Source organism: Alosa alosa, chromosome 6 (assembly GCF_017589495.1).
Source record: "Alosa alosa isolate M-15738 ecotype Scorff River chromosome 6, AALO_Geno_1.1, whole genome shotgun sequence".
Classification (NCBI taxonomy): domain Eukaryota; kingdom Metazoa; phylum Chordata; class Actinopteri; order Clupeiformes; family Clupeidae; genus Alosa; species Alosa alosa.
The window spans coordinates 32,237,046-32,243,298 of NC_063194.1; the positions used below are offsets into that span (position 1 = coordinate 32,237,046).

Consider the following 6,253-nt stretch of genomic DNA (forward strand, 5'->3'; position numbering starts at 1 on the left):
TGTATTTTTGAAATCCAAGCCTTGTGGCATGTGTGGGACATTAGTCTATGTGTTGCACAGTTGGTTTGATGTCATGAGGTCAGTTGGTCAGGGAGCATAATGGATTTATAGATGTTTTTAAAAAATGCAAGAATCATGAAAAAAGGAAAAAGTTGGATGTAAAATCATGCCTTGAAGGCTACCATATGAGCCTGTACAATTGTTTGTTGTCCAGTTTTTGACATCAATCATTTTCATCTGGCATCACAAGACATGTGACCATAATCTAATATATAATACACCAGAAAAAAAACACTCAGTACAAGTTACTGTCTATGTTGTAGTCCCTTGTGTGATGTGACTGTGTGTGATGTGACTGTGTGTGATGTGACTGTGTGTTATGTGACTGTGTGTGATGTGACTGTGTGTGATGTGACTGATGTGACTGTGTGTGATGTGACTGTGTGTGATGTGACTGTGTGTGATGTGACTGTGTGTTATGTGACTGTGTGTTGTGTGAGGTGGATCAGATGCACAAAGTTGTGCAGCTTTAACCCCAAATGTGATGGTGTTGACAGTATTGACAAAGCACTTATTCCGACCGCCTGTTTGTCATACATGATTTATATATGGCTGTTGTCTATTAAAACACACAGAGCTGTTTCCAAAACATCAGCGCTGGCCGCCAGAGTGCTACAAATGGTCAGGGGGTTAGATCAAAGACACCAAGTTAACCCTTCCACTGCTCCAATGAGGGAAAACAGAGTTGCATTCTATTTTATTTATCAAAACTCAAATCATATTTAGTTTTTATGCGATTGTTAAACTCTAATGTGTGGCATACTAAGCTTAGGGTGCCTGTTTTTTATAAGTTAAACATTCACACAGCCTGTCCATGAAAAACTACGTTCCAAAACGCGAATCGTAAAAGGCCATATCAACTAAATAAGGATAGCTAATCAACTGAATAAAACTAACTAACCATATCAATTAACTAAAATATACTGCTCAAAAAATTAAGGGAACACTTCAATCATACACTGGATTGGTACTCTGACACTGTTTGGCTCTGAGCACAAGTAAAACTTTTGAGGCGAGTGTTTTATTTTGCAAGAACTGTTGGACATTCTGTGAATGTAAAGAATGGAGAAAAGGGTGGAGGTTTCAAAAAATGTGTTTTAACAATTGTGGAAAAACTGCAAGTGTTCCCCTAATGCAGTGCATTTCACAGTGGTTGTTAAGACAGTGAAGTATCCTACATCATTGGCACGACTAAATCACACGCTTTCAAGAGTTGGGCTGAGGATGGTGGATCCTCTGCAATAAATGATGTATGGATGTATGAAGCTCAAATAGAATCATAGAAAAGATAAACAGATAGCATATGGGTCAGATATCCATTAGCTTTCCCACACAAACTGGAGTCCGTGTGAGAATTATGGACTATCAGTCAGATCTGAGTCTGTAGTCTTTCATATTTTAAAGGTGTGAAGTGTCCAGAAGAGATAATCCAAACTTATTTATTTATTTATACTGAACTGTAATTCTTATAGCCTGTGCCCAAGTACTATGCTGTTTTGTTTCTCCCTTATGTATCATTTCTATACATTATCCCTTACATAACAATGTTATAGATATAATATAATCCTTATATATTTCCAAGACTAGTGATCAATATCAGATAAGATAAGACCAACATTTATGAAGTCCTCGTACAATTGCTAGTGCAACCTTGCATATCCTTCAAAGCCCACACATCGCTTATTGAACTCTCTGCTTTTGACACATTATCTCCTGTCAGTAATATATCGGTATGTGTCGCCCATTAATATCTATAACTCCACTGGTCCTCACCTCCTAATCCCAACCACCCCACCCCCTCTTTACTATCTGCCCCACCACTGCAGAGACCTAACACACACACACTACGCGCCGCGACGCGCCGCCACTGCGCTGCGCACACGCACACACACACACACACACACTACACGCACGCACGCACGCACACACACACGCACACACACACACACAGCTAAAGCAACCTCTAAAAACCGGAGTCTGCAGAAGCTAAAGACACACACTGATGGAGGATGTCTCCGTTCATAAGAGAAAGACACCTGTACTGAATCTCTGCTCTGAGTGAACTGACAGAGCATCACTTGGCACGGTGTGCAGGCGTAACATGTTAAGGATACAATAGCAAGTACAGGAAACCCTATAGAAGATGCTGACTAAGATGTATGGCAGTGCATGGCAGGTAAACTTTGCACTCTCTAAAACAAAGACGCAGCTGAGGTATTACCACTAAATCTGTCCTCTGCACAACCTGACCTGGAGCCAGGGACAGCTCTAAGCAGGTGAGAGGTGACAGTGAAGCTCTTCTGATGAGAGAACAGGTATGGTAGTACTCACCTGCTGAAGACCAATGCAAACTTGGCAGTGAGGAAGAGAGAGGCTGACCGGTTAGAGAGCCCTTATGAACGCAGGACAAACCTGCTACCAGGTCCGGTCAGACATTTGGACACACCTCCACATAGCAAAGCTCCACCATACACACACTCACTCACTCATTCTCTCTCTCTCTCTCTCTCTCACACACACACACACACACATACACACACACACACTTACACTTAAACACATACCCACAGCACACACAAACACGCATGCATAGATGAGGGCACCCACAAATATAAACTCTATACAGTGGGCGTTGCTTTCAAATGGCCACTTCAGTCGCGCATTATGCGGCGTGAAGCTGCGTGAAGCTTTAGTACCACTTTCAGCAACTGTGCGTCGCTCTGCCACTGTACATCACTCTGTCAGCCTGCCTGCCGCCCCTTCTGAAAAAGCAGGAGGCTACCATTAAACATAATTGTTGCCGAGCCTACGATAATAATAACAAAATAAATCATGCATAATTAAACATTACCTCGATTTAGGCTACTTGGGTATGGCTTAAGGCTTGACTACACGGTGGTAACGAAAATCGAAATCTGCTTTTGATAGCCTACCGGTGCCGCTCCACAAAACGAAAAAATATCTTAATTTGCTGTCTACATTATTGTCAGTGTTGGGGGTAACGCAACTACGCAAATCAAAACAGTGTCTTGTGTGATAATTGAGCTAGTAGAGAAATAACTGTTCAGAATTAATCTGTAGCCTTGGGTAGGCTTCTGCAGAAAGCAATGTTTTTGGCGATTTAATACTATCTGGCAACGTTTTTAACAGGCTACGCAATAGAGGCTTAGACAACTATGACCCACGTTTTGGTTTCGTAAATTAATTTGCCCTACTTCTTGACTGCAATGTAGTCAAATGACTGCTTGACATGTCATTGTTATTTTTCTGTACAATAAACAAATACATCTTCTTTATGCCGCAGAATTACATTCATATTCGGCCGACTTCTGCAGACGCGAAAAAAAAAAAAACACTGGCACTTTCCTCCCCATATTCCACTGATCACACATCAGACATCAGGGTGCGTTTCCCAAAAGCTAACTACGCTTAACCCAGATTCGAACTCTTGGACAGGGGACTGATAACTGCTGTGTAACGGCGGCTGTCATCAACCCGGCCTTAACGCCTCGCGCCACAGAATTGACGATGGGTGAATAGGGGATAAATAACAATAGAGAACACAACTGTTTCACCAGCACATTTAAATGACACGTGTTAAACATTAATTCAAAGCAGTGGTTAATTTACAAGGTCAGTCTATATGAACCAACAGAGCCGGACAGTAACGGAGTACATTTACTTGAGTACAGTACTTGAGTACAATTTTGAGGGATCTGTACTTTACTCGAGTATCATTTTTGGGGAGTACTCATGACTTTACTCAAGTACATTTGAGAGGCAAATATTGTACTCTTTACTCCACTACATTTCTATCCATAACCGTGAGTACCCGTTACTTCTTCTAAAAAGGAAAAAGAAAAATCTCGAAACCCTCAATTTGTTTGTTTCCCTCTCAAGCGTGATTGGATTGTGCAGAGCGGCTACTGACCCAAAGTTAACTACATGGTCAGATTTAGATAAGAGACAAAACCATAGGCGATCGGGGAATGTGCCTGTGGCCCCACCTCGCCAGACTATGGGACAGCCTATCAGCAATCACCTTCAGCTTTCCGCCAAAGTCAACTCCATGGTTAGATTTAGATAAGAGACGAAACCATGGACGAAACAATGGATGAAGACACGCAGCAGGTCCATCCCGGGAATGTGCCAACCTGTGGCCCCACCTCGCCACAGGTTTTCTGTTTTTCTGAACAAGTTAATGATAGTTTTCGCTTCAAGTGTTTCAATTACAAAATAGTATTTTGTATTTGATATACGTATTTTAAATACATGTATTATAAATACTGCCCATCCCTGACAACATGGTAAAAAGATGAAAATGACTTGATTTTACTTTCAATTCCTTTTACATTCTCCAAGGTATTAACATTAACATTTTTCATAACTCCATGTAGGACGTTTCTGTACATAAATGTAAGCACTGTGGCAGTAGTAATGCAATATTTAGAAAATGTAGGCTACTCGTGTACTCTTGATACTAAAGTACTTTTAAAAACAAGTACTTCAGTACTTTTACTTAAAGTAGACATCTTACTGTTGTACTTTTACTTGTACTTGAGTAAAATTTAGCAAAGGGTATCTGTACTTTTACTCAAGTAATGAAGCTGTGTACTCTGTCCGCCTCTGCACATATCATATGTGAAATTCGTGGCACAATTCAAACTGGACCAAAAAATAATTGTTATCTCTCCATTAACTCCCGTTCATATTGTTTTGAAAGATAGGTCACATGGACCGGAAGTAGAAGGGCTTCGGCTCTCTATAGGCTACATCGTCCTCGCTTTAGATTCGGCTCTCTATAGGCTACATCGTCCTCGCTTTAGATTCGGCTCTCTATAGGCTACATAGTCCTCGCTTTAGATTGGGGGGCTGCAAAATGTACTACAAGTAGGTAAGAAAGGTCTTATAAGCGTATTAGTTATCCACCTCTTTGTCTTATACACCATTAACAAGCATTAACAAGCTGCTTGTTAACACTTACAACTGTTAACAAATATGCTTGTAAGTAACTTAAAAGGCTGCTTATTAACACTTACAAGCTGCATGTTAACAGTTAGTTAATGTTATTAAAGGATAACAACAGTTAACTAACTATTAGTAATGACTTGTTAACTGCTTATTATGCACTGTTAATACCTAATAAGCACATGTTATTCTTAAGCGTTACCAGTTGCCTTTTTAATCAACTACTATTTGTTCCAACAGCATTCAGACAAAGCCTTTATAAAAGTGAAAAAAAAAATCCATAAGAAGTAAAATAAAATACTGTTACTGTAGTAACTGTACCACATTATCCCAAGCTTCAAAGAGCTCCCCACGTCTGTGACAGGCAGACGTGACACCGCTAAATTCTCAGCTTGTTTATACCCCACACTGAACGCGTAAGACTAGGTCCATCACTGTGGGGTGCGGTAGCCTACTCTCTGGGATTTAAGTCAAGCCATATAACCATACAAATGTTTCAAAATGAGTAATTTCGGCTTTGTCTGAACTGGCCATTGTAGGCTACGTAAAAAATAAACAAGTAGGCCTATCCCCTATCCAATGATATTGGCAAATGTTTGTTTTCCAAAGTAAGAATTTCACTTCACCATGCACCTTTGACAATGAATAGCTCATTACACTTATGTTACTGTTAAACATAGGCCTAACTGGTATTTTATGGCATTGTGTCATGTAAGGTCGTTGCAAAATCTAGAGAAATGTGTGAGGTAGTCAGCGGGGGACAATTGAGACACACATTGGATTGTGTTATTACTTGAACATTCCACAATATCCACAGCTGTGGTATCGGGGGCAGGAGGATTACTGTTAGCGCAGGCTTTATCCAAGGATACAAGGACACAAGGAAGTTTATTGTCACATTTTATTGGGGGGGGGGTAAAAAGTGCAGTAGAAGAGGGGTTTAGTAGATTAAGTGGCAAGGGCTGCATAAAAAGGTGGGGAGGATTGGGATTGGGGGGGGGCACCAACAAGGAGCACCCAAGAGCAACAGGGGCAAGGAAAAACTCCCTTACCAAGGAAGAAACCTTGGGCAGATCCACGGCTCAAGGGGCTAACCCAACTGCCAGTGGTCTTGGTGTGTGTGTTGGGGGGATGACAAGGGAGATGGGATAGTGTGCTGTGTATGTGGGGAGAGGGCAGTGTGCAATATGTGTAATTATATAAAATTCTTCAACAGAAGGCCTGC

At 41.0% G+C, this 6,253-nt stretch overlaps 1 protein-coding gene across 1 annotated transcript in view; it reads right to left on the minus strand.

Annotated features, from left to right (window-relative positions):
• slc4a1b (solute carrier family 4 member 1b (Diego blood group)) overlaps positions 1-2,425 on the minus strand; it is a 26,455-nt gene extending 24,030 nt beyond the window's left edge. Inside the window, 1 exon segment of the mRNA XM_048246872.1 lies at positions 2,392-2,425. The gene's annotated coding sequence lies outside the window, so the exon portion shown is untranslated.
• Between the last annotated feature and the right edge of the window lie 3,828 nt (positions 2,426-6,253).